The sequence below is a fragment of the Rousettus aegyptiacus genome, unplaced genomic scaffold (assembly GCF_014176215.1).
Source record: "Rousettus aegyptiacus isolate mRouAeg1 unplaced genomic scaffold, mRouAeg1.p scaffold_m13_p_2, whole genome shotgun sequence".
In the NCBI taxonomy this organism is placed as follows: Eukaryota; Metazoa; Chordata; class Mammalia; order Chiroptera; family Pteropodidae; genus Rousettus; species Rousettus aegyptiacus.
The window spans coordinates 2,352,923-2,362,204 of record NW_023416295.1 but is presented as its reverse complement, the minus strand read 5'-3'; the positions used below and the strand labels follow the sequence as shown (position 1 = coordinate 2,362,204).

General features: G+C 45.9%; 1 pseudogene; it reads right to left on the bottom strand.

Annotated features, from left to right (window-relative positions):
• Nucleotides 1-8,935: 8,935 nt before the first annotated feature.
• LOC118614814 lies at nucleotides 8,936-9,054 on the bottom strand (annotated as a pseudogene).
• Between the last annotated feature and the right edge of the window lie 228 nt (nucleotides 9,055-9,282).

Sequence of the window (9,282 nt, the reverse complement as noted above, 5' to 3'; positions counted from 1 at the left end):
GAGGGCCCCCGACAGCAAACTTAAGCACTGAGACGCATACGCGCTTCTGCTAGAGCACAGGATTCTTCCCAGGGAGGAAGGAAAGCCAGGCCGACGGCCTTTGATGTTGAAAAGATGTCCCCACACGCGAACCACGGCCCATGTCACCGTCTGGAAAGGAAGGGACGGGGGGCACCACATGCTCCGGGGGCCACCCTTGGTGGGAACACCCGACAGCGGACGGTGCTTAAAAATTCGTTCTGCTTGCTCATTCATTATGCTAGGCGCTCGGATACGCGCGAGGAACGGAGGAGCCCCCGGCCGCGTGGGGCTTGCGTCCTACGGGGAAGCAAATAATAAGCAGTAAATCACAACGCATAAAAGTCCAAGGTGCCACGTGTTGTGGAGGAAACAGAACGAAGTGAGGAGAATCAGGCCAAACGCTGGAGCCCCGGCTGGGCTCGCCACGGAGGCGACGGGACCGGGGTTCGAAGGGACGCGGGAGTTCCCACGAGCCTCCCTGGGAGGAGAGAATTGGGCACAAAGGTCCCTGCACAGGCCCGGAGCGGGAAGGGGGCAGGGGGCGGGGGAGTGCAATAGGCCACAAGGCAGGCGAGAAGGGTCTTGGTTTGGTGCCTGAGGGGACAGGTCGCGGGGTCACTGTAAGCACTGAGAGGTGGGAAGCCTTCGGGAAGTCTGGCGCTGAAACGACCCACAAAGCCACTCCGGGGTCACTGCATGGAGTGACCGGACCCTGCCGGCCCCCGCAAACACCGAGCCCACGGGCTGAGGGGCCCCCTCTCTCTGGAGCCGGAGTCCCCTGACCAGTCCCGGCCCCACGTGCTTCTTGCTGGATCGGCAAGGCGGAATGACAGTGGGCTGCGGCCTCACGGGAGCCGTCCGGAGACAAGCCGCGGGCCCGGCCTCCGGGCTGAGCCTGCTCCAGCCCCAGCAGCTGCAGCGACGTGCCGGGTTTCTGGTGAGCAGAGGGACAGTGGTCGCCAGCTAGAAGCACGCCGTGTGGTCCCTGACTCCCGCTGAGCCCTGGCGGCGAGCTGGGGGTGGGAGTGGCCAGAGAGCACCAATTTCCAGGTTTAAAATTACAGCCTAAAACATAAGTTAATCGTCCCATGAAAGGAAGAAATACACTTTACTTCATATCACTTTGTGCTTAAAAAAAAAAAAAAGCATCACGTCTTTTATCTTCAGCATGATGATGGATGAAATACCTCTAGCTTCACATGTCAAGATAATTCCCCTTCCGGCACACGTTCCCCAGAGCAAAGGCGTGGAAAGCACACGCTTGTGACTGCGTTTTCTTTCTTTGTGTAAGCACGTCCCTCCTGGCTCCGTCTGATTGTCGGGTCCCAGCGTGTAACGGTCACTGCGGGGCCGAAGGTCTCGCTTTTGGCTTCCTAGATAGGTCAGTGAGGTTAACAAGTTAATAAAATCCTATTTATCAGACTCCTGAGTCCATTTCCTCTTCCCCGTGGCTCATGGTTATAATTATTTTTTATGGACTCTCGACATTTCTTTAGATCCGATTTCCTCCTGTTTCCTGAGAGCCGCACCATGGAAAGAGCGAGGGTCTGACCCACGGACAGACGCCTGCTACTCATTTCTACCTGGGTGTGATGGAGGTCAGTCCGAAGAAACATGTTTAGTCAAGATTTTAACTCGTGCACAGTCCCATCTCCTCTCGGAGGAATGGGGTAGGAAGCTGGTGTCCCTAGGTCACCCCGCCCCCACCTACGAGGTGGGAGACTGGGAGCCAGCTTCTGACCTCCTGATGCCCCAGATTTTTACCCAAAGATTGGAGCGATAGCGTTGGGACCACACGCACACATGATGATAAACTACAGCAATTTATGTGAAAGCGGTTTTGAAAACAGCAACCATAAAAGCAAGATGACTGAGGAATGGTCTTGGTTGCTTTTGCTGCATTGATGTCCCTCTGTGATGGGCCAGAGAGACGGGACAATCAGGGCCGATTCGCCAAACCGTCACTGATTAGTGATGACTCATTTACAGGTCCCCTGACTGTCAGCCTGAGAGACCCGGCATCTGACCGTAGGTAATTAAATGAAGGAGAAATGAGGGCCCTACTCCTGAGCCGGACATGGAGTGAGGCCCTGTGAGCCCTGGGCTGCGGGACATGGCTGGCCACAAAGCTCCCAAAGCAGGCTCCCCGGGCCGTGGGGGACGGCCACGGACAGCTGTCCAGGACCAGCCTCTATCTCAAAGTAAATGAGCAGAATCCAGCTTTGTGCTCCAGCGGTGGCCCAGGACGCAGGCCAGAGGCCTCTGATGCCCTGTATGTCTCTGTGTTAACTTGTCTGCATTTCAGACTTCAGCCAATGAGGGTTTGTGTATAAATGCAGTGTCCGGGTGTGCGCGCATGTGTGTGTGTGTGTATATGTACACACGCATGCGCACTGGCATGTGTGTGTGTGTGTATATGTACACACGCATGCGCACTGTTTTAAAGGACTGGGGATCTCGGCAGGCCAACGACTGGGATGACTTATCTTCTGGCCTCTCTCGAAGACAGCATCGCATGAGCAATGAGATACAAACCCAGCGGCCTGGGAACCGTGGCGCGAGGCCACACGGAAACACTGTCGGAGTCCCGCTGGATCACGTGCAGGAGGGAACAGTCAAGGGAAGGAAGCTCCCGCAGGGCCTTCCATTAGCCAGTCCCCAGGGGAGGAAGGGCGGCCGTGCCAGAAGGTCCCTGTGACCAGCCTCGAACCTGGTCAATCGAGGGCTCAGAGAGGGATGGCTGGCAGGGGCCCGGGGCCGACTGCAGATTCCGCCCAGACGCCTGCACCTGATGGCCATGCCACGCAAACGAACAGACAACCGGGGGCCGAAGTACCCAGAGAAGGAACCACGTGGCACCGAGCCCCCGCCGGCCCCGCTCCCTTGTCTCCCCTCTGTGGGCCTCGGCCCCACACCGTAAACACGCTTTCTGCCTGAATGAGAAACCGGCAGAGGAAAGCTGCAAGCGACTGCAAATGACCCCCCTCCACCTGAACCCTGAAAGAGCGGGTCTGGCACCTGAACGCCAGCTTCAGAACCCACTTGCACCCTGACGCTGGGAACCCACAAACCGCCCCCTGTGAGGATTTAAACACCAACACGTCGACCACGACCAAGCAGGCACGTGACTCCGTTCACCGATTCAGCATTTAATGTGTCAAAGGGAGAAAGTAACGTGATCAATTTTAATAAATGCTGATGAACTTGTCTGATAAAAATGAATATATCTTAATTTCGTACACACCCATACTGAACACATACCCCTTAGTATATAATAATATGTCATAGTTCTTTAACGTGCTCTTTAAAATCTCAAAACAAAAATCCTTGTCATGCTTAATGATGACACATAAAACCATTCAAATTAAAGCCGAGACAGTAAAATGGATGCCTATGTCCACTGTTATTATTTAATGTTATTTTGGAAATGCCAGCCAATGCAATTAGATAAGAAATCATTTGAAGATAATGTAATTGCATAAATAAAAACACATAATTGATAGAAGAATTTAGCGAGCTGTGTGGTTTTTTTAAATTAATATGCAAAAATCAATAGCATTCCCTTACTTGAAAAATAAACATTCAGAAGGACTCCTATTCACAACTGCAATAACATTTGAATGGCTAAGCTAAATAAGCAAAGTGTTTTATTCTACTGAGAGAGATTGTTGTAGCCGCCAGCCCCCGAAAGACACTCGGACCACCGGAACTCAGTGAGTTATAGGAAACACACTCTTTATTCAGCCAGCTGGGTCTGCCAGGGGTATGCAAACCCCAAATTAAGCAGCCCCGAAATGTAGAGGTACAGGGTTTTTAAGCCCAAAATCCCATTCTTCATTCTGTCTAAACACAAAGGGCTATCTTTCTTCTATTCACTACCTGTCAACTCACAGGTCAGGTGCGTAAGCGGGGGTACAGAAGCAGAAAGCTTGTTTAGAAAGTTATGTCCCTATAATCAAAGGCCTACGTTCCCATAGCAATAATCAAACAGTAATTTCCAGTAAGAGTCAATTTTTCAGCCACCACAAGATAAATCCTACTAGGGCATTGTCTGCGGGTAAATGAGATAACATTGCTTATCCTTGGAATAGCAGATTCAATTGTGTAAAAAACTAAATTACCTTAAATTAGGCTATATAGTCCATGAAATAGTAACTAAACTACCGACAGGGCACTGAGGGATTTCACAATATGACATTTAATCACACGTGGGAAAATAAGTGTATGAACGTGACCTCGAGTTTTGCGGGAAAGCACAGCGATGAGGGTTCCCCCCCCCGGATATGAAAATGTTTGGTTATTCCAGAAAAATCAGGATAACTTGCCCTGACAGACCGCCAGCCCGAATCGCTGAGCTGAGGACGTGGGCCAGAATCAGGCAGAAAGACCCGCTGATTCATTCTGTACAACGAAGCGGACGCGTTAAGGCACAGACACAGCACGCGGCGAGCCGACGTCGGTCTTCGGGTGAAAAGCAAGTTACAGAGTGCGGTGTGTCACCTCCGTGCAAACAGAGCGGCCGTGGATTAAACATCTCATGAGAGGACAGACGGGACGATGACAATGATTACGTCTTTGCTGGGGAGGGTGGGAGGTGGCAGTCGGGGAAGGAGAGGGGCTTTTTACTAGGTTTGGGGGGAAACGACTTTAGTGACTTTAGAACAAAAAGTTATGTATCTCGAAATGGACAATCCAAATGACGTGCAAAATTTATAAAAGGAAAAAGATTTGTTGAACGTAAGTCTATGTCATGACAGAGAGATTAATATGCTTATAGACAGATGGACAGAAATAGTTTCATAAAAACGGATTATACCATAAATGTTATTTATCAAAAATGCACTACATTTAATGTTAAGGAACCACTGGTTACAAACAGGTGCTTCTTTGCCTTTTCGCCATGAGAAAATAAATTAATTCCTGAGAGGCTCTTAGAAACTTAAAAAAAAAAAATGATGGTAAATAATATAGGTTCGACTCGGCATCGTTTTAGTTGTATGTTTCAACTTTTCTCACTTCTTATTCATTTGCCGTAAAAGACGACGGAGTGCCAGCGCCTCCCTCCCTCGCCCTGCCTCTCGCCTGCCTACCCGGTTTCAGCAATTGTCTTTGTACATTCAAAAGTTTTCTGATACCTACGATCCATTTGGTACCAAGGATCTCTGAACAGCTTAGTCCTTACTCTACATGTAAACAGGTGCATGGTCGCCAGGCGTTAGCATCCTGGGTCTCCAACCCCGGCTCGCGCAGCCGGACCCGAGGTTCTGTTAGCTGGGGTTTCTGGGAACACGCACGCACACACACACACGCCACACACACACACGGCTCCCCACGTGCACGCAGTAATGCTTAGTAGCTCACTCTAAAGGCTGTACGACATTTATTCTTCTCATTTTCCTTATTCTTGACATTTACTAATGTCAGCACGTTACAGCTGTTTATCTATCAGCATCACGTTTTTTCAGCCACACAATGTGCCAGTCTACTACATAGACTGAAGAATATTTTTATTTAGGTTAAGATTTTTAAAAATATCTTTGAATATTTTAACATTTATTCTATTTTCTTATTCATAATTATCCCTGTTCTCGTCTGTTTAATTTTGTACAAGTCCTTAAGCCTAACCATCGTGTCCTTGACAGTATCTTCAGTATCAATTATGTAGTTCTTCTAGGACTTTTAATTAATTTTAATTACTTCTTTAATTGGAATGAATTATAAATATAATACATATGCATGATAAAAACAATTCCAAAGTATATACAGAAAAAGTTAACTTTTTCTCCCATAGTAGATACCAGACTCTCAACCTGTTGTTCCTAGAGTTTTTGTATCTTTCTAGAAATTTTCTTCACAAACAGCAACATAAATCTATATAAGAAACAGTATTACATCAATTTTTAAAAGAATCTTTTCATGTCAGCACAAATAAATCGACTTTATAGCTTTGCATGATATTTCTTTTGATATAAATACCATAAATTATGTATAGAATTTGTGCTTTCCCCCTTTTCCGCTTGTCAGGTATTATTTTTAAAATGCTATTTATTACAACTATCTTTGCACACACGTGCAGGAACATCTAGGATAAAATGCCAGAAGTAGAATTTCTATTTTAAATGCCACGTGCTATAGCGGTGGGGACATTTGGCAACGTCTGGAGACACTTTTGGCGGTGGCAGCTAGGAGACGGGGATGTGCTGGCACCTGGTGAGTAGAGGCGGGAGGTACAGCTGACTGACCACCCTACAGCCCGCCGGACAGCCCCCCGCAACAAGCCTGGCCAACTGTCAGTCGTATCAAGGTCGACGAACCCGGCATTATGAAGAAAAACCGTCAGCACTCAGGTCTTGGGCTCGGGCCGCGTGAGGGAGACATGAAGGGGACCCAGTCAGAGGAGAGAAGCCCAAGGAAAAGCAGTGTCTGGGATCTGTAAACAGGACGCGGCAACGCGGGAATAATGCAAAATGTAAGGGATAATGAGAACCAAACAGTGACAAAGGGAAGTGACAAACATATTAGAAAAATTGAGGAACAGCAATATTCCAGCAGTGAACTGAATAACAGTGTAGGGGCCTGGCATCGAAGTATAATAGTGATAGAATAATTCTGTCATAGCTAAAATGTATTAGGTTGAACCTCATGACGGTGACTTTTTGTAGGTGGAAAACTGTCAAATATTGGCAACATGAGCCAACCTAACATCAATAGCTCACTCTTTGATAAAGGATGGGCTGAGCATTATAAATCCATCATCCAACTTTTTCTTTAAAATAGCCTGGCAGGCGGGTCTCAGGATGCAGAGGCACCGTGCTCTGGGAGGTCGAGCGTCTAAGATCGAAGAGGCAGCAAGCGCGTGGCCAGAACGGAGCCCTGGCACCTCCCCTGCTGAAAGCCACAGCCCACGGTCTTCACTGTGAAGCTGCTGTCCGCACAGGATAAAGAAACAAGAAGCGAGTCGTTTCTAAAAGATCGCAGAAGAAGACACGCAACGGAGGTAACACGTACAAACATGCGACAGACAGACGGTGGGCGGCTCTAGTGACCAGCACAGAACGGATACAACAGAGCGGCATGTTCAGAGGCGTCAGAGAAGAAACCGTGCTCCATGAGAAGGAAGAACTTGACCTGCTGCTCGAAAGAACATGTCACGTTCCAGGAAAACAGATCCCGGGAAGGTCCGTCCACTCTAAGGCTGGAGAAAGACCACCACGAGCGTTCAGACGGAGGACGCAGCCTGCAGGAGGCAGACGGGAGCGGAGCCCGGCTTAGATTCCCCACGGCGCGGCTGTCACCGGAGCGACGGGCGCGGAGTTTTCAGGGAAAATACGAGTCCCCATTCTTGTACTGCATAAAGCTGTTCTTTATGTCAAAGGAGTCATTGTCAAAAATGCAATGAACTCCTCCTGAAAAAACTAGTAAATCATACTTGAAATGATTGAAAGTGAAGAACTTAAACAAAAGGAAGATATTCCAAAAGGGCCGGTGGTGAGCATTTAAATACAAAGGTAAACAACTACGATAATTATGTTTATGAAACACTGTAAATGGCAACTTTTTAAAGGAAGAGCTGACAAAATAAAATTTAAAAAGAACTGACAATACAGAAAGTCTAAAATTTCTGTACTTTTTAATAAAAGGAAGAGGAAAGAGTGGGCTAAAGTGCGCATACGCTGATTTTCATAGCAGAAGGGCAAGAAATTATTCCATTTAAAAAATTTTGTGTCTGGGGTTGGGAAAAAAGATTGACGATACTTATCCATTTGATTTAAAGCCAGAAAATTAGTCACTGGAAAAACTAAAGATGAATTTTATGGCTCTTAATTTATCACACAATGGAAAATATTTGATCATATAATGAAAGATACAAAAGGAATAGGAAGTATTTCATTCTGACTTTTAACGGGTAGGGGCATACAAAACAAACGGTATGTGACAACCTATTGTTATAATTCTCCGTGTTGCTAGATGAATGGAGAAATCATATGGTCATCACAGTAGATGCAGAAAAAAACATTCGACTTAATTCAGCATTCACATGCGATCAAATAACAACTCGGGAAATTAATAAGAAAAGAGGGTATTCTTAGCTTAATAAAAGACACCAACAAAACAGTGAGAAATCACCCTACTTAAGTGGTGAAATATTAGAAGCATTTATTTTGAGGTGAAGAACAAGAAATTGTTTATCATCATTGTTTCTAATGAACTTATACTGGAACCCTAACAAGTACCAGATGAAGAAAAAAGTCTTCCTTCTCTTACCAAAAAAAAAGAAAGAAGAAGAAAAAAAATCCCAAACGAAATAAAATATGAAGGGATTGGAAAGACCCACAGTTATTATTTCCAGTAATCATGAATTAGAAAATGTAATTACAGGATAAAAGTGTCTGCCAAAAACACAGCAAAACTTATAAGGATCTGGGAATAAACCTAACAAAAGATGAGTAGGACTTTGATTTTGAAAATTATAACACAATTTAAAAATAACTAAATAAGTAGAAATGCATTCTCTGTTTACAAGTGGAAAAGCAACTTTATAGAGATACCAACTCCCTCTAAATGAACTTCTGAAATCCAAGCAAAATCCCACGAGGTTGTGAATGAAACTTGACATCAGCTTTTATCATAAAATCCATGTGTAGGAGCAAAGGGCTGAGATGGTGTAGGGCAGGCAGGAGAGGCAGGCATTAGAACAGCGACCCATCATACAAGGAAGATAAAGTTGAATATGTATACCGGACACCATACCCCACGAAAATTGCAGGTAGATGAAAGAAATAAGTTTTAAAATAAAACATTTTATTTTATTGTATTTCCTTTATTTGTTTGTTTGTTTGTTTTTTAGGCAAGGCAACCCTTTGCAAGGACATTGTCAGCTTACAATCCTTTAATTTTTTTTAAATTTTTTTTACACCTACAGCACCTGGTCTTCCTAAGTGGTCTCCCATCCAAGTATTAACCAGGCCTGACCCTGCTTAGCTTCCAAGATCAGACAGGATCGGGCTTGTTCAAGGTCGCATGGCCATAGACTAAAACATTCTTTTAAATAAAATATTTAAATTAAAAAATAAATAAAAATAAAACGTTTTTTTAGAAGAAAAAAAATAGGACAATAGCAGATGTCGATGAAGGTGTGGAGAAAAGGTGACACTTCTGTCCCGTGGGTGTGTGCAGGGAGAGTGCTGGGGGTGACAGTGTAAGTGGGGTAATTGCCCTGGAAGACAATCTGCCTCTCCCAGTGGATCTGGTGATGAGTGG